The sequence below is a fragment of the Rhineura floridana genome, chromosome 9, assembly GCF_030035675.1.
Source record: "Rhineura floridana isolate rRhiFlo1 chromosome 9, rRhiFlo1.hap2, whole genome shotgun sequence".
NCBI lineage: Eukaryota > Metazoa > Chordata > Lepidosauria > Squamata > Rhineuridae > Rhineura > Rhineura floridana.
In genome coordinates this window covers 66,896,392-66,916,322 of record NC_084488.1, presented here as the reverse complement: position 1 = coordinate 66,916,322, position 19,931 = coordinate 66,896,392, and the positions used below count along the sequence as shown (strand labels likewise).

The following is a 19,931-nucleotide window of genomic DNA, read 5'->3' as shown; positions in this document are numbered from 1 at the left end:
TTGTATGGTCCAAGAGGGTTTATGCTGGTGAAGGCACTCTTTTAGATACTTAGGTTCCAAACCATTTAGGGTTTTATATGCTAATACTAACATCTAGAATTGGGCATGGTACCTCACTGACAGCTAGGGCAGCAGTTTCAGGACTGAGACACATGGTCTCATTGGGCTGCCCCACTTACCAGCCTAACAGCCACATTCTGCACTAGCTGCAGCCTCTGGACCATCTTCAAGGACAGCCCCACATAAAGTGCATGACAGTAGTCCACAGAGAAAGCCACCAGAGCCTGAACAACTGAGGCCAGGCTATTCCAGTCCAGGAACAGCTGTAGCTGGCAAATCAGCCTCAGCTAGGCATAAGCACTCCTAGCTACAGAAGCCACTTAGGACTCTAGTGACAAGTTGGAATCCAGGAGTACTCCTATTCTACAAACCTGTTCCTTCAGTAGGAGTACAGTATCTGCTCTCAGAACAGATCACACACCTAATTTTTGGACACAGGAACCACCCACTCACAGCACTTCTGTCTTATTAGGATTCAGGCTTATTTTGTTGGCTCCCATGCAGTCCATCACAGCCTCCAGACATTGGTTCAACACCTTCACAGCCTCTCCTGATTCAGACAGAATGAAGAGGTAGAGCTGTGTGTCATCAGCATGCTGATGACACCATGCTCCAAATTCCTGGATGACAGCTCCCAACAGTTACATATGGATTTAAAATGGTATAGGAGACAGAATGGACCCTTGTGGGACCCCACAGCCCCAAAGCTATGGAGCACCAACCTCCTAGTCTTCCTTTCTGGTAGCGGCCCAGCAAGTAGGAGTGGAACTACCACAATACAGTACCTCCATCTCCCACCTCCTTCAATTTCTCCAGAAGGACACCCTGGTCAATGATGTCAAAAGCCACTGAGACATCAAGGAGAACCAATAGGGTTACCCCATCTCTCTCCCAATAAAGGTCATCAGTCAGGATAATCATGGCTGTTTCTGTGCCAAAACTCTGCTGGAAGCCATAATGGCATGGATCTAGGTAATCTGTTTCCTCCAGGCATGACTGCAGTTGGCTGGCCACCACCCTCTTGATCACATTGCACAGGAAGGGAATATTAGAGACTGGATGGTAGTTTTCTAAAATCTCTGGTTCCAGGGAGGTTTTCTTTCAAGGCAGTGGACATAACCCCCTCCTGTAATGAGGCATTGAGCACTCACTGGACCCATCCCTCCTACTACATGTTACCAGCCATGATGGGCAGGGATCAAGAGGGCATGTAGTTGGCCTCAATGCCACAAGCATCCTGTCCACATCCTGAGGCTGCAACAACTGAAACTGATCCCACAAGCTGCACTGAATCAGCATGAATCTGAGTAATTTTCCCCTCAAAATGATTTGCAAATCGGGGAGACAAATTCCCACATGTCCATGAAGTTGATTGGGTGACCTCGGACCAGTCACTATCTCTCAGAGTAACTTACTTCAGAGGATTGTTGTGAGGATAAAATGAAAAAGGGGAAATCCATGTATGCCACCTTGAATCCTTAAGAGGGAAAGTGGGGCGTAGATGTAAAAACTTTTTTAATGGTGGTGTTATTTCCACAAAGCTAGAAAATACCTTACACTGGGATAGCTTCTCTTCATGGCAGTACTGGATTTGCACACAAACTAAGTAAGGTACAATTTAGGGCCTCAGATTGTGAGGGGCATCTAAATGCAAAATATTTACTAAATTTCATGTTTTACATAATAATACACATTTTTGAGGGGTAATGCTGTGGGGCCTTTTAAAGTTGGCATAGTTTAAGGCAGTGTTTCTCAACCAGTGTGCCTCCAGATGTTGTTGGACCACAACTCCCATCAGCCTCAGCCAGCATTGCCAATGGTCAGGAAAGATGGGAATTGTGGTCCAACAACATCTGGAGGCACACCGGTTGAGAAACACTGGTTTAAGGCCTCAGCATGTCTTAATCCAGCCCTGTTTCATAGCGTTGCCTGCACTTTACTGACTTGAATAAATGTCTTCTGATGATTGTACACCCTAACCCACAGATGTGAGCCTAAGAAATACCACCTTACAGCCTTGTCTCTCAGAAACCCTTTGGCATTTTTCTATCTCATGTTTAAAGTGTCATATCAAAAAGTAGCATGTAACTCTCAGCAGTATTCAGTATTTCTGTTGGGACTTCTACTTCACAGAGATGTCTGTCCACAAGAGCCCTACAGTTGCTGCTCACTGACAGGCATGTATCTCTAGTAATTCCCTCTTGGCTGATAGAGCAATATTCCTCTGGGAGCAAGTGAGATACAGCTGCAGCTGCTAAATGCTTGTTGGTTGACTGTCTGGGCCTTTGGTACTCCTGAGTCCACCTGATTCCCACTTGCTGCCTCCATATCTTTGCCTTCTTGGCTGCTTGCCTGCACTGGTTTTCCAGTAACTGTCAGGAGACAAAAGATAAGGAGTATACAGATAGTATGTAGACTGAGGTGATATATAGTTATTTCTTTCCACTCACAGAAAACACAGTGTGCCAGATTGCAGAGGAGAATGTTGTATCCTAAAGTGCTATATTAAAAGTTTCTGCCACACCCCAGGCCCAAATTTACATGTTAAGTATTTAATTACTATGCTTGTATGTTATTTATTCATTCAACAGTTGCCTCATAACACCATTTAAAAAAGCAAACCAAAATCATCATATCAGTCCTAAATTGATAAAATCAAAAATTAAAAAAATAAAAATGAATGAATTTAAATAATTAAAACCAAAAGCGTTGGCTGCATCAAAATAACATAAAAAAGAAAATAGCAGCAGCCAAACTAAATATACAACAGCAGCAGCAGCAGACAGGAGACAGCTAAACCCCCATATTTCCAAGTGCATGCCAAAACAGGAAAGTTTCTTACCTGTTAGAATAGAGGTGGGGAATGTGTGATCCTCCAGGTGCTGTTGGACTACAACTCCCATAATCCTTTACCACTGGCTATGTTGTCTGGAGCTGATGAGAGTTGGAAGAAAACAATGTTTGAAGGGCCACATATTGCCCATCCATGCTTTAGAAGACCAAAATACGGGGGGGAGGGAGGAAGGACAGATGGACAAACTCCAGAGGAAGGAAACCATTAATGATTCACAATATATCTTATTTTAAAATGTGTACTGTGAGGTTTGTACTGTAAAGTATCTATAGCATGTAAAACTACTTTGCACTTGTTCAAATATTTGTTTTGTTCCATTGACTCCTTTTGAATGGCTCAGACATGCATGAGGATCCAATTCCACAGTAAAATGGTAAGTGTTGGTGTGGTGCTGGTTGTTACATTTTATGGTCCCATGCTATTTACTGTGTGGTTACAGTGTAAGGCAGGGGTCTCCAACCTTTTTGGGGCATATTTGGAAGTCAGAGAAACTGCTGTGGAAACCACAAAATGCCTATTTCACAGAATAAAACCTGGCAATACTAAAAAGAAAACCAAATAATTGCATCCAAAATACCTACACCTACCAAAATCAAACAGAACACAGAAAAAAGCAAGCAACCCTCAAACTCTTTTTAAAAATGGGAGGAGCAGGGGGCCTTGGTGGGCACAATGAGGGATGTCTGAGGATGCAGTGATTGCTCACGGGTGCCACGTTGGGAACTCCAGTTCTAAGGCTAACCAGCGGTAGAAATCAACTTCAGTTAGTGTCATCACTTCATGCAATGGTGATCAAGGAGGTAGCAGCAACGTAGAGAAAGATAAAAGTATAACCTGAGGCTTCCTTACCCAAGACAAAATATCTTTTAAGGAGGAGACTTCTTAGTCATGCTGAACAAACATTTGGGACTATGGGTTGCTTTTGCTACTGGAGATGAAGAAAATGGCTCACAGCAGATTTTGTGCCCCAGTGCACAACTCTGGTTCTTAAATATGTATAACACAATTTAGCGAGTGTCATGAGCAGAGGGCAAGATTAAAGAAATTTGACAGAACTTAGTATTTATTGAACACATACATGCCGACTACTTTGCATTTACACACAGCAGGCGAGGAGCAGAAGCCGCCAGACTTATGGAAACTTGAAGTACTCAGAGATTGAAGGAAATGCAAGATGATGTTATATGTCAACACAACATTGAATCCAAATTGCTGGCGACATGTTTACCACCAAAGTTGCTATTTGTCATGGAGGGAGAAATGTGCAAACTTAAGAACTTTATTTTAAAAAATGAAAGCTCATATTCTGTACAGAATACTTACAGTTCTGACTACATGCTATTTTCTATAAAAAATGATATGCTGGGTATGTTGATTCTCTTGCCTCACTGCATGGAGATGAAATAAATGCTTTTCACCAATATCAGCCTGATCCTATCCATGGTTACTCAGAAGTAAGTTCTAGTAAGTTCAATATGATTAAACTCTAGGTTTCTATGATTCCTTGTTGCTAATGTTGCATGGTTAGCGATTATCCTATCTGATGCTGAAATTGCCTAGAAGAAAATAAGGGTAAACGATGAATGTTCTTCAGACCATGAATTTGAGGAACATCTGTGAAAATGTCCTACAAATCTACTCCAACCTCAGCTTCCATTCCACTGGGCTTTTGCTTGAACATGGTACTGTAATGCAATTTTTTTAAAAAAAATTGCTCTTTTTTGCTCATCCCTGATGTATAATGTTTCAAAACCATATGCCAAATGTATTTTCTCATATGCTCTAGCCCCATTTATCTGTGACTGAAAATCTCAGAGAGGAAAATAGGTAAAATATTGTTTTCCACCCCACACAGTGATATGCAAAAATGTTTTTATATATATAACTGTCATAGATGAGACTATGCTAATTGTGTCCTCTTGTAACTGTTTGGTACATGTCTAAATGTTTTGGGGGTGTCTCAAATCCACAAAATGCCTCAAGGTACTCAATTTTACCATTTGTATCTCTGATTTAGGAGACAGATGTGGAAAAGCCACATGGAGATGGATAATTCCCTGGTAACTTCACAGCTGCAGATATTGAAATTAAACGGCTGCAGTCAGCATAAACTTAATTGTTCAGATGCTTCCTGTCTTGTCTGGAAAAAAAACCCCAGTCATAATGGAAGGACACAGTTCAAGAGCAAGTGCCATTGAAATGATTGCATGGTAGTGCTCTCACTCAACTTCCATTCATTTCAGTGGGGCTCATGCTAGAAAACTTCTGAATGGATTAATAGTGATAATGTGTTAATATTATTTAAATTCTAATAATAATAATAGAGCTGTTTGCATGACATGCTACTGATTTTCATGAGGGGGGAGGACAGAGCCTTCACCCGTCTGCAGGATCTGTCACTGTTTGTACTCATATTTCCCTGATTTTTTCCCTCATAAAATCTTGGGCCCTGTTAACATACAAGCTTTTGTACTAGATGGAAGTCTCTCATTGTTCAGCTCCTGCCCTTTCATCCCTGCCTCCATTTTATTGGGGCAATTTTCTGTTTCTTTTCTTGAATTAGCACCAGTGTTACCATTCATATAGACTATAATTTCATTAAATCATTTTTAACATCTCTGTTATCTTTTCGGCGCTTTTTGAAGACGCTCCTCTTTCAACAAGCCTTTTAAGTTGAGACCTATCGCAGTCTGCATCTGTGTTGGAATTGCTTTTAATATGTTTTTTTATTTTATTTTAAACAATATGTTTTTAACCCTTTTTAAAAGATTTTTTAAAGCTTTTTTTTTTTTTTAATGTTCTTAAAGTTGTTTTGTTTTAATGTATTTTAAGGTCTGTTTTTATGATGTTTTGATGTGTTTTTAGCGCTTTTGTTTGCCGCCCTGGGTTCCTGCTGGGAGGAAGGGCAGGATATAAATCAAATAATAAACAAATAAATAAATAAGCATGTCTCTCCATTTACAAAATGCCCCAGGCATCTTGCAGCATAATAACACACTTAAAATCACCAGGGGGTGACGAAAAAAGAAAGATATGTTAAAATAGAGGTGACAAAAAAAGAAAGATAGGTTAAAAACAGCAGATGAAAGTCAGATTAAAATACATGAACAGGACTTTTTAAAATGAATGTTTATTTGTTTGAAACGGAAGGTCTTCACAATTTTATTTATTTATTTATTTATTAAATTTATATACCGCCCGACTAGCAATAGCTCTCTGGGCGGTGAACATAAAATAGCATAAAAATACAATGAATAACAAAATAATACTAAAATACAATCATCAATCCAATACAATAAACATTTTAAAAAGTAAATCAGTGTAACTTAAAATGCTTCAGAGAATAGGAAGGTTTTGACCTGGCGCCGGAAGGAGAGCAGAGTCGGCGCCAGGCGTACTTCCTCGGGGAGACTGTTCCATAGTTTGGGGGCCACCACTGAGAAGGCCCTAGATCTTGTCATCACCCTCCGGGCCTCCCTGTGAGTTGGAACCCGGAGGAGGGCCTTCGTAGCAGAACGTAGTGCACGGGCCGGTTCATATCGGAAGAGGCGTTCCGCAAGGTATCGTGGTCCCGCACCGTATAAGGCTTTATAGGTTAATACCAACACTTTGAATCTAGCCTGGAAACATATTGGCAACCAGTGCAAGCTGGCCAGAACAGGTGTTATATGCTCGGACCGCTTGGTCCTTGTCAGCAATCTGGCCGCCGCATTTTGCACTAGTTGTAGCTTCCGAACTGTCTTCAAAGGTAGCCCTACGTAAAGCGCATTACAGTAATCCAAACGTGAGGTTACCAGAGCATGTACCACTGATGTAAGGTCCTCTTTACTCAAATAGGGACGTAGCTGGGCTACCAACCGAAGTTGGTAAAACGCATTCCTAACCACCGAGGCTACTTGAGCCTCAAGCGAGAGGGAAGAGTCTAAAAAGACTCCCAGACTCCCAATGTGACAGAAGGCCATAAGACAGGTGTACCTCCTTAGGAAGAGAGATCCACAGTTTGGCTACAGCCACAGAGAAGGCCCTCTCATGCCTCTTGACCAAACATAGATTGAGAGTCACCAACCCAGCACTTGTGGGTGCCATAGTACCCCCAAAGACTCTCATTGGCACACACATGATGGACCCCAGACTCCAAGCTTTCATTTTTTAAACAAGATAAGTCTCTAGCCCTCCTAGAAAGTAAGTGATGAAGGAAAATGTGCAGGTACCCTTCTAAGTGATCTCTGTGAAATGAGCCAGCCTGACTGCTTCCACCAGTCAGTGTTTTTAGCCAATGAGTGAAGTCAGAGCTGTGATGAGTCATGAAGACATCAGGCAATAGGAATCCCTGGGATTCTCCTTTGTCGGGAGAGGGACAGAGGGAGTGTGACTCTGTTGATTCTCCTTGATCTCTCAGCGGCGTTTGATACCATCGACCATGGTATCCTTCTGGGGAGACTCGCGGAGTTGGGAGTTGGAGGCACTGCTTGGCAGTGGTTCCGCTCCTACTTGGCGGATCGTCACCAGAAGGTAGTACTTGGGGAACATTGCTCAACTCCTTGGACTCTCCATTGTGGAGTCCCTCAGGGGTCGGTTTTGTCCCCCATGCTTTTTAACATCTACATGCAGCCTCTGGGTGCCGTCATCAGGAGTTTTGGAGTGCGTTGCCACCAGTACGCTGATGACACGCAGCTCTATTTCTCCTTTTCATCTTCTACAGGTGAGTCTGTGGATGTGCTGAATCACTGCCTGACCGCGATAATGGACTGGATGAGAGATAATAAACTGAGACTCAGTCCAGACAAGACTGAGACACTGTTGGTGAATGCCTTCCCTGCCCAGATGGTGGATGCTTACCCTGTTCTAGATGGGGTTACACTCCCCTTGAAGGAACAGGTTCGTGGTCTTGGGGTTCTTTTCGATCCTTCCTTGTCTCTGGAGGCGCAAGTGGCCACGGTGGCAAGGAATGCATTCTACCACCTTCGGTTGGTAGCCCAGCTACGCCCCTATCTGGACAGGAATGACCTCGCCTCAGTTGTTCATGCTCTGGTAACTTCTAGGTTGGATTACTGTAATGCGCTCTACGTAGGGCTGCCCTTGAAGACAGTTTGGAAGCTTCAGCTAGTGCAAAACGCAGCAGCCAGACTGCTGACGAGGACCAGCCGGTCAGCGCATATAACACCTGTTCTGGCCCGTTTGCAAGGTGCTGGTTTTGACCTATAAAGCCTTACACGGCATGGGACTGCAGTATCTTGTGGAACGCCTTTCCCGCTATGAACCTACCCAGTCACTTCGCTCAGCGTCTAAGGCCCTCCTCCGGGTACCAACCCATCGGGAAGCCCGGAGGACAGTTACTCGATCTAGGGCCTTTTCTGTAGTGGCCCCTGAATTGTGGAATAGCCTCCCCGAAGAAATACACCTGGCGCCGACGCTTCTATCTTTTCGGCGCCAGGTTAAGACCTGGCTATGCTCCCAGGCATTTTAAAGCGTTTAATGTTACAATTTTAAATCTCTTTGTTTCAGTTTATTTATTGTGATATTTTGTATTTCTGTACTTTTAATCTTTTGTACACCGCCCAGAGAGCTATTCGCTATGGGTGGTTTAAAAATGAAATAAAATAAATAAAAATAAATAAAATTCTAAAGGGCTATTTCCTCCTCCTGTAAAGTGCTCTTTTCCTGCTTGTGTCTTAATTTCTAGTAGTCCTTGAAAACTTTGCTGTTTGCCCTTCCTTATTTCCTAGCAACCAGCATGCATTTTTCCTGTGGTGAATTAGTCTGTGATCAGTTACTCCCTAGAAGTTATTTTCCGCAAATACTACTACACAATAAATATTGGTGGATGCTAAAGAATTGCCTCTCCAAATAGCAACGTGTGAAAACTGTGCAGGAGTTGATGCCCAGGACATCATTATGAATTCACTGCATAGTTAATTTGCATTACAAAGGTATATATACCTATTTCAAAAGTAAGCCTCTTTGTGTCTAATGGGTCTTAGTCCCAGATAAGTGGGTACACAATGGCAACCTAGGTGGTTTTCCATGTCTCCGTGGCAGCCATTTTATGACTGGCACCCCCAGCACTCCCAAAATTTGAAATGTGTTCACTGGTCCAAAAAGGTTGGCAACCACTGACTCAGATGGTGGCGGGATATGGTGAACAGTCTGTTGTTTTTTTAAAGCAAACTACTGGTTGTGCTTTTCAGAAAGCTATATCAAATTTACTAATCTATTAATTTTTGACATGGGACACAAGCTCCAGGGCATGGTACACTCAAGTAGCTCCCCTTCTATATTGGTGGGTACTGATATTGGCAGCAATAGAAAGCTATACAGCTCTGGAATTAGCTGGGAGAGTTCAAATAATTTTAATTTCCTACAATGCCTCCCATGCACAATCACTCTGGAGCATTATGGGAAATTAAAATGGTGGCTCCAAGCCACCTAGCACAGTGGGCCAGGGTCAACTCCAGGTTTAAGAGAGCATGTGATCTGGCTCCTGTCCCAAAGCACCGCAATAAGGCTTTTCATTCCAGTAATAGGAAACAATTTATTCGGGAAAGTTTGGTACATGTTCAGCAAGGGTTTCAAAATAATGCTGGTTGCAAACAAGAGTCTGAGAGCAGGGTCTGGAATAGACTAGACTGGATGGTAGCAATGAAGATGTCTTGATAAGTCTCCACACCCTTCCTGACTAGCTTTAAAAGAGTAAGGCATGGTGAGCTGGCACTCTCACCCCATGCAGGAAGATTGTAGTGTAGTCAGTGAGAAGCCTATAGCCAATGGAGATGGCACTGAGTTGTGGGTGACAGCACAGTGGCCATGCCCTTGAGGCATCTCCTCCTGCTCTGCTGCCCCACCTGTTAAGTCAGCAGCTCACTTGGTCCCCAGGGACATGTCCTGCTCCAGGGGCAGGGTGGAGACAAAAGCTGGCACCTCTGGTGCCCCATCTCCAACAACCTGAGGCAAAGGAGCTGGGTCCTTATCCTCCCCTCTGGCTGTCTCCTGCTCACTCATCCCCTCTGTCTCATCCACCTCCTCCTCTGTCAAACACTGCTATTCCAAACCAGACTCTTCTGAGACTGCGGGGCTCATGACAGTATGTATCAATACAGCAGAGGGCCCTGTGGAATCTCTGGGGGCCCAGTAGGTGCCAAAGGATGCCACAGAGGGAATGAATGATACTGCCAAGCAGAGCTACAAAGCTACAAAGAAATCACATTAGATTTTGAAGCACTGGGAAGGAAACTCAAAGACTTTGGGGCCCAGATAGAATTCTTACCCACCCTTTTGGTACTTAGAAGAGGAGTAGAAAAGGAAACAAATATATTCAGGGTGAATGACTGGCTATGAAAATGATGCCGATGTGAGAGATTTAGATTCTGGGACCACGGACTATGCTTCCTGGAAGATGGACTACTGGCAAATGATGGACTACACCTCACAAGGACTGGGAAGAATGTGTTTGGCCACAGCATGGAGAACTTAATCAGGAGAGCGGTAAACTGAAGGGGAAGGGAAATGTAAACCTGGTGGTAACAACTACCAAAGGCTTGTGCACAGTAAGAGGAACTGAGAAAATGGCTCTAATGGGGCCCAGTAATAGTCTTCATAAAAATGTAGGAAGGCAGCCAGGCATAAATCACATGGTCTTCAATGTCTGTATACTAATGCCCAGAGTAGGGGAAACAAATAGGACAAATTTGAACTCTTAATACAGGAGAGTAAATACAACTTGATAGGAATAACTGGAACTTGATAGGATGACTCCCATGACTGGAATACAGCAACTGAAGGATATAACTTGTTAAAAAAGAACAGAGAGAATAGAAAGGGAGGTGGAGTCACGCTATATATCCATGGTATACTCTGGAGCTGAGAGCGATGAAGCAATATAGGAGACGGCTTGAGTGCAAATGGAGACGAACTCCTGATGGATGCAATTATACATTGGTAAGTGACTATACCAAGTTGTATTTAGGGGCAGTAAGAGCAGCAAAAAAGCAGTATTTTGCTGACACTATTAAATCATCTATCTGCCGTCCAGCGGAGCTTTTTAAAATTGTCCGAGGACTATTACATTCTGATCCTAGGGACTTGGTAGAACCATCAGAGGCCCGCTGCAGTGCTTTTGCTCAACACTTCCAAGATAAAATCTTTTGCATCCGTCGGGACTTAGACTCCAATGTTATAACAGTTGAATCGAATGAGGTATCCGGAACACAGTCTTGTCCTGATTTTTTGGATGAATTTCAGTTGGTGCAGCTTGAGGATGTTGACAAGGTGCTTGGACAGGTGCGTGCAACCACTTCTGTACTGGATCCTTGCCTTTCTTGGCTAATAAAAGCTAGCAGGGATGGAACAGCCGGCTGGGCCAGGGAAGTGATTAATGCCTCATTGCGAGAGGGAGTGGTCCCTGACTGCCTAAAAGAAGCGGTAGTGAGACCGCTCCTGAAGAAATCTTCCCTGGACCCAGAAAATTATAACAATTATAGGCCGGTAGCAAATATCCCATTCCTGGGCAAGGTCCTGGAACGAGTGGTTGCGGATCAGCTCCAGACACTCTTGGATGAGACTGATTATCTGGATCCATTTCAATCAGGTTTCAGGCCCGCTTCTGGCACTGAGACAGCCTTGGTCGCCCTGTACGATGACCTTTGTCGGGAGAAAGACAGGGGGAATGTAACTCTGTTGATTCTCCTTGATTTATCAGCAGCCTTTGATACCATCGACCATGGTATCCTTCTGGGGAGACTCGCTGATTTGGGAGTTGGAGGTACTGCCTGGCAATGGTTCTGCTCCTACTTGGCGGGTCGTCTCCAGAAGGTAGTGCATGGGCAGTATTGCTCGGCACCCGGGTCCTCCAGTATGGAGTTCCGCAGGGGTCAGTTCTATCCCCCATGCTTTTTAACATCTACATGAAGCCACTGGGTATGGTCATCAGGAGTTTTGGAGTGCGTTGTCACCAGTATGCTGATGACACGCAGCTCTACTTCTCCTTTACATCTTTTTCAGGTGAGGCTGTCGATGTGCTGAATCGGTGCCTGGTTGCGACAATGGACTGGATGAGAGCTAATAAACTGAGGCTCAATCCAGACAAGACTGAAATGCTGTTAGTGGGTGGCTCCTCTGATCAGATGATGGATGTTCGACCTGTCCTGGATGGGGTTGCACTCCCCCTGAAAGGGCAGGTTCGCAGCTTGGGCGTTCTTTTTGAACCATCCTTGTCACTTGAGGCTCAGGTAGCCTCGGTGGCACGGAATGCTTTCTACCAACTTCGGTTGGTGGCCCAGCTACGCCCCTATCTGGACAGAGACAACCTTGCTTCAGTCATTCATGCTCTGGTAACTTCTAAATTAGATTACTGTAATGCGCTCTACGTGGGGCTGCCTTTGAAGACGGTTCGGAAACTGCAGCTCGTGCAAAATGCAGCGGCCAGATTGTTAACTGGGACAAGGTGGTCCGAACATATAACACCGATTCTGGCCCGCTTGCACTGGCTGCCTATATGTTTCCGGGCCCAATTCAAGGTGTTGGTTTTAACCTATAAAGCCTTACACGGCATGGGACCACAATACCTGTCGGAACGCCTCTCCCGATATGAACCTACCCATACACTTCGGTCAACATCGAAGGCCCTCCTCCGGGCACCTACTCAGAGAGAAGCTCAGAGGGTAGCAACAAGAAAAAGGGCCTTCTCAGTGGTGTCCCCCGAGTTATGGAACAATCCCCCTTGAAGTACGCCTGGCGCCAACGTTAATATCCTTTCGGCGCCAGGTTAAAACGTTCTTCTTCTCCCAGGCATTTTAATTAATTATGTTAATCATTTTTAATCATTTAATCATTTAACATTATAACATCTTTGTATCTTATACTTTATGCTTTTAGTATTTAGTATATCAGTATTTTTAACGTTAATATTTTTGAGTGTTTTAATTCTATATGTGTTTTAATTGTATATTGATGTATTTATTCTGTTGTGAACCGCCCAGAGAGCTTCAGCTATGGGGCGGTATAGAAATTTAATAAATAATAAATAATAATAATAATATATATTAAAAAATATATATCCCTGCACAGAAATACAGGAGGATGACCTTGGTAGCTTCACCAAGAGTATCTGGATTTAAATAAATGGGGTAAGGAATAAAAGGAACATGGTGGTTGGAGTCTAGTACCAACCATCCAATCAAGGAGAAGATGAGGATGAAAATTGCCAATGTTTTGAGGCAAGTTGTAGTAGTAATGGGGAACTTCAGTACCCCGATACCTGTTGGGAGATAAATTCTGCCAAACACTGCCCCTCCAAGCAATTCCTGACTTATGTTGAAGATAACTTTCTCCTACAGAAAGTGGAGGAAGCAACTAGAGGATCAGCTATCCTTCAGTTGATTCTAACCAATAGAAATGACTTGGTGGATGAAGTGGCAGTTATGGAAACTCTGGGGAAAAGTGACCACACTATACTTGAGCTTTTGATTTTAAAGGAAGCAAAAGCTGAGAGTAGCCATATGTGTACCCGGGACTTCAGAAAAGTCAGCACAATGGTAAGTAAAGTTCCATGCCAAACACCCCTAATGAAAAAAGGAATCCAAGATGGGTGGGAGTTTCTCAAAGAGGAAATTCTAAGGGCACAATGGCAAACAATTCCATCAAGGAAAAAAGGGGGAAGACAGCAGAAGCCAATGTGGCTTCACAGAAAGCTTAGAGGTGACCTGAAAACAAAAAAGGACACACACAGGAAGTGGAAAAAAGGCTAGGCCACAAAGGAAGAGTGAAGACAGGAATTGCAGGGATGGTATAAGGAAGGCTAAAGCTGAGAATGAGCTGAGGTTAGCAAGGGAGGCCAAAAGCAACAAAAAGAGCTTTCTTTAGGAACATCCATTGTAAAACACAGAGAAAATAAATGGTGGTACTGCTATTCAATGAAGATGGCAAAATGATAACAGATGACAAGGAAAAGACAGAAAAGGCAAAATGATAACAGATGACAAGGAAAAGGAAATTCCTACTTTGGTTCAGTCTTTTCCCAAAAGAGGGTCTATGACTTGGGAAACGTGAAATTGAAGGGGCAGGATTGCAGATTGAGATTGATAGACAAATGGTCAATGAATACCTAATCACTTTGAACGAGTTTAAATCTTCAGGGCCCAATGAACTGCATCCTAGAGTACTGAAGGAATTGGCTGAAGACCTCGCAGAATCACTATCTAATTATCTTTGCAAAATTGTGGAGGATGGGTGAAGTGCCGGATGACTGGAGGAGGTCTAATGTTGTCCCTTTCTTCAAAAAGGGCAAAAGGGAGGAACCTGTGAACTACATACCAGTCAGCCTGACATCAATCCCTGGGAAAACTCTGGAGCAGATTATAAAGCAGTCAATCCGTAAGCACCTTGAAAACAATGCAGTGATTGTTAGAAGCCAACACTGATTTGTCAAGAACAAATCCTGCCAGACTAATCTTATTTCAGTTTTTGATCGGGTAACCTCCCTGATAGACTGTGGGAATGCTGTGGACATAATATATCTTGACTTCAGCAAAGCTTTTGACAAAAAGCCAAGATATTCTGATTAGCAAGCTAGCTAAATGTGAGCTGGTTGGAACAACTATCAGATGGATCCACAGTTGGCTACAGAATTGTACTCAAAGACTGCTTATCAATGAGTCCTTGTCAAAGCAGGGGAGGTAACAAGTGGGTACTGCAAGGTGCGGTCTTGGACCCAATGCTCTTCAACATTTTTTTTATAACTTGGATGAGGAGGTACAGGAAATGCTTATCAAATTTGCAGATGATACAAAATTGGGTGGGATAGCTAATACTATGTAGGACAAAAACAAAATTCAAAGGGATCCTGATAGACTGGAGCATTGTGCTGAAAATAACAGAATGAAATCTAACAGGGATATGTGCAAAGTTCTACAGTTAGGAAAAATACACCAAATGCATAGTTATAAGACGGGATACTTGGCTCAGCAATACTACATGCGAGAAGGATCTTGGGATTGTTGTTGATCACAAGCTGAGTATGAGCCAACAGTGTGATGTGATTGCAAAAAGGCAAATGCTATTTTACGCTGCATTAACAGAAGTAAAGTTTCCAAATTGCGTGAAGTATTAGTTTCCCTCTATTCGGCAGTGGTTAGGCCTCATCTTGAGGACTGCATCCAGTTCTGCAGTTTAAGAAGGATGCAGACAAACTGGAACAGGCACAGAAGAGGGCAACAGGGATGATCAGAGGACTGGAAACGAAGCCCTATGAGCAAAGACTGGAAGAACTGGGCGTGTCTAGCCTTGAGAAGAGAAGACTGAGGGGAGATATGATAGCACTCTTCAAGTACTTGAAAGGTTGCCACACAGAGGAGGGCCATGATCTCTTCTCAATCATCCCAGAGTGCAGGACATGGAATAATGGGCTCAAGTTGCTGGAAGCCAGATTTTGACTGACATCAGGAAAAATTTCCTAACTGTTAGAACAGTACAACAATGGAACCAATTACCTAGGGAGGTGGTGGGCTCTCCAACACTGGAGGCTTTCAAGAGGTAGCTGGACAGCCTCCTGTTGGGTATGTTTTAATATGGATTCCTGCATTGAGCAAGGGATTGGACTCGATAGCCTTATAGGGCCCTTCTAACTCTACGATTCTATGATTCAGAATGTTAGTTCTGTTATGGGGCAAATACATAAATATATCAAAATATCATTTTTAACAAATACTGAAAGCCATCAGTCAAAAATCTATATTAAAATATCATACCTAAAAATGACTACTAGAAAAGATACTATAGATGCTTGGCAAAAGGCAAGCAGCAATAGGGTCTGAAAAACATCCTTAGGTAGGGCATTCCATTGTGTTAGTGCTACCACAGAAAAGTTCCTGTTCCTTGTGTTTGTCCTTGTGTTGCACGCATTTCTACCATGAGCCAGTTACATTTTTTGGGTAACATTTAAAAGACATTTCAGTGTCTGAAAATACATATGCCTGAAACAGGCATAGCCCATTGTGTTTACAACCTATTTGAGATGTATGAATATTCTTCAAGCAATACTGAAAAGATGCAGTTGATCCGCAGTGAATTTGCAGAAATGTGGTAATCTCTGAAATGTCCCTCAGGACCTGTCCAAGGTATTTTGGTAGGCAGGTATTTTGCTGCCTGAGGCAAAGCAGTAAATGGTGCCCTCTTAAAAAATCAAGTTATTCTGGCACCTGAGGCACAAAATCCTACAAGTGCCTCTCCCTCTACCTAGCAGTAAAATACAACAATAATAAATTAAATGATTAACAATTTCCTGCCCTTTCATCACACCCCAAATTTCTCTGCCTAATAGTAGGGATGGCCCTTTTCCTCAGACAGTACCAGTGATAACACTCAAACTTTGGTGGAGAGGGCCCCACAATGCATGTGGGGCTGGAGTGTGAGTCAGTTTTATCTTGAATTCAGTTGTCATTTTGTGTTTCTGGGAAGTTGCAAGAGAATGTTATGCTTTTTAGTTAATTAAATTAACTCTTGCTTCTGGCACTTTAACTCAGTTTTCAGAGAAGTCCAAATAATGCTGACTGTGCTCTTTCGCATCTCCTTGCCATTCAACTTTCACCTTACTGTTTTCTCCTTTATATACCTGCCAACTAGGATTTCACTTCATGTATCTGATGAAGTGCGCTTTACAAAAGCTTACACCATAATAAATCTATTCATCTTTAAAATGCCACAGGACTCTTTGTTGTTTTTGCCGCAAGAGACTAGCACAACTACCCCTCTGGATTATTTTTTTTACTAGTGCTAGTTGCTATCCCTGGTCTGCTGGAAATTTTGTCCTAGGACTATGTAGTACACAGGTCACCTATATAGGTTTCTATAGGGATCACACACACCCCAAAGCACAAACTAGTTCCATGGACTCAAAAGGGGTCCAGGCTTGTTCTTCTCCAACAGCTTCCCTCAATTCCACATATCAATTTGTTTTTGAAACTGTGGGGCAGGTGTGTTCAATAGCAGCTCATTATATGGCACACAGGTCAGCTGTTCAAAGATTTTTTAAAAATCTAGTGCCCTTTGAGTTAGTCTGTCATCTCACATTCTAAAAACATCAATTTTGGTACACTTTGCTCTATTGATAGTTTTTTATTATTAGGATTTTGTCTCTTAACACAAACCTAGCATTTTAGACTGCCAAAAGCAATTTACACATTGTCTTTGAACATATTCTCAACATTTTATATTATATTTATGTTATCTCATCTATTTGTTGCTGACACCATACATTTGTGGACAATTTTTATACTACAAATACCAATAAACATATCTGGCATAGTTTACCAGCTAAGTCAGCCATGTCAAATCATGATATGTTCATGTCTCTCTTCACTAATTACTGCAATCTTCTTCCATACACTGCCTTCATGATTTGTTAAAGATTTGACCATAATTTATAACACCTGAAAATAAGCTATTAGCCACACTTTAAACAGTTTGATATAAAACTGGTGAATACATTGGTCAGCCCTCCCTGACCTGGTGTCCCCTAGATATTTTGAACTACAATTCCTATCAGCCCTAGCCAGCATGTCCAATGGTCAGGGACGATGGGAATTATAGTCCAAAATATCTGGAGGGTAGTTCTACAACATCTGAAGGGCACCAGGTTGAGGAAGACTGACATAGGTATTATTAAATGATAAGTGAATTGCAATTGTTTGGGTCTTATTGTTTTAAACTGAAGCTATTAAAACGACTTCAGAACACTGAGACTCATCTGTAGCCAGCCTAGTGCTATGGGCTCCAAACTGGTACCCTCTAGATGTTTGTTGGAATCTAACTCCCATCAGCCTCATCTAGCATAGCCAATGATCAGGGATGATGATAGCTGTAGTCCAAAACATCTGGAGGATATCACATTGGAGAAGGCTGGCCTCAAAAGAGCACCAGCATGGTGTAGTAGTTAAAAAATCAAACTAGGACTGAGGAAGCCTAGGTTCAAATCCCCACAAAGCTCACTGGATATCCTCGGGGCATTCACTACCTCTCAGCCTAATCTACCTCAGAAAATTGTTGATAAAAATGAAAAACAATGAGATAGAAATGTAGTAAATAAATATCCTCTATTATTAGATAATTGGCATGGTAGGGAGCAGGAGGTACAAATCTCTGGGAACAGGCCCTGAGGGCAATCCATCTGGCAGGTAATCATGTAAACAAAAATCATACAGTAGCTGGACAGAGTAGGTCAAGAAAGACTAACTGTGGCCCAACAAGTCCAAGGCTGACCTGGAAGCTTGTATAGCCCTCCTAGATCAGGAGATACTGATGGTGGTCTTGAGGGGGTAGAGTCTCCTTGTTGCTGGGAACCTTTCCAATAGCAGTCCTGAATGGCTATTCGTAAGGGGCAGCAGAACATAGATCTGAAGATAACTGGTTCCAGTCTATAGTTTCTGACTACTAGTTATCATAATGTACGGACAAATAAAGATGACCTCCTCCCACATGTATTTACCTGCACACTTTGCTGAAATCTGATACTCTGCTGCATGTCCCTCCACTGTCCGAAGAGCAGTGGGTGAGCGCAAAAGACCAGGCTTTCTTGATCACTGCATCTTAGTTGTAGGATGCCTTCCTGTAGGAAGTCCACGCGGCTCAATCTCTGCTTTCCAGTGTATGGCCCAAACTTTATTTTTTAAGAAGGCTTTTGATGAGGTGATCTGAGTTATGGTTGGTGATGTTATTGAAGTGCTTTTGGCAGATGCTGTTCATTTGAAGTCTGCTTCGTTTCATTTTAACTGATCTTCTACTTTTCCATTTTCTGATCATTTTATATTTGTTATTAACTGCCTTTAATATAAAAAATGATAAACGGCAGAATATCTACAGTATCTATCTATTGACAGATATTGATATAGATAGATGTGATATGCACACACATTGAATATACGTATTTGCCCAATGCGGCTTAGAAACAGGAGGCATGATTTGCAACATGTCTGTCTAGCCTCTTTAAAGGCTTCTGAGACCCTTGGTACAAGGAATACCTGTGTACCTTCAGGGCCATTTAATTTAATTTTGAACACTTGAATACAGCAATAAGTGCTGGTGGGCATACGGTTTGTAGTCTCTATTTCTCTCTCTAGATGGATAGAAATGACTGACTAAAAGCAAAGATAAGCATTTCTAACTGCCTGTTACCATAAACAAAAACCTTTCCGGTGACAAATGCTACATCATATCGAACCTCATTATTGGGTCTGTCGGGGTTTCCATGTCACAATCTGGAAAAACCCTCCTGCTTCTCTAGCAGGCGACACTGTTGTAAAGGAGGATGCAGCCACTGAAGCTGCCCCCCTCCTGGATGAATAACATCAGAAGAATTGCACTGAGCTTGTTCAAACACAATATTGATGTGATAACAGTACACAGGGATAGCAATGAGAACAGCAGTCATCATCATAAGTTCAAACAAACATTAAAGAGAATTGTGAGTAGTTTTTCTTTTGATAACAGGGATTTATTATCACAGACAAGTTGTAAGAGCTACACTAGCCAGAGATAATTTTCTGTTACATATGGCAGTGTGGTAGCTGAAAGACCAACTGATCTATCTTTAGTTTGATCATATCTTCAAACCAGTCATTTCTCTGCTAGGAGAAAAAAAAAGAGATGAAGAGAAAGTGGGCACTAATGACCTGACTTGCTTTCTAAGGAAAGTGCAACATAAATCATGTACACACACACACACACACACACACAAATAATGATAACAGTCTGTGTGCTCGTTCCTGTGCCCCTGTAATATTGTACCTGTGCATACATAAATAACCAGACTATTACAAATACTGATCTGCATCAGTCCTCTCTGCTTGAAAGGAAACTCACCATGTAAAGGGGGGGCAGGCATCTGTTGCCTTCCAGATGTTGTTGGAGTCCAACTCCAGTCAGCCCCAGGCAACATGACCAGTGATCAGGGATGAATGCGAGTTGTAGTTCAACAATATCTGCTATATAAGCTGCTGTAAAGGCTGTCCTGACCTCACTGTTTTAGGGA

The 19,931-nt window shown here is 42.6% G+C and overlaps 1 long non-coding RNA gene across 1 annotated transcript; it reads right to left on the bottom strand.

Moving 5' to 3' along the window:
• Window positions 1-1,886: 1,886 nt before the first annotated feature.
• Window positions 1,887-19,919, bottom strand: LOC133364371 (uncharacterized). The gene is made up of 3 exons (XR_009757927.1): window positions 19,763-19,919; window positions 2,903-2,994; window positions 1,887-2,432 (listed from the first exon to the last, which is right to left on the bottom strand). It is a non-coding gene; the product is annotated as an uncharacterized LOC133364371 (long non-coding RNA).
• Window positions 19,920-19,931: the final 12 nt, after the last annotated feature.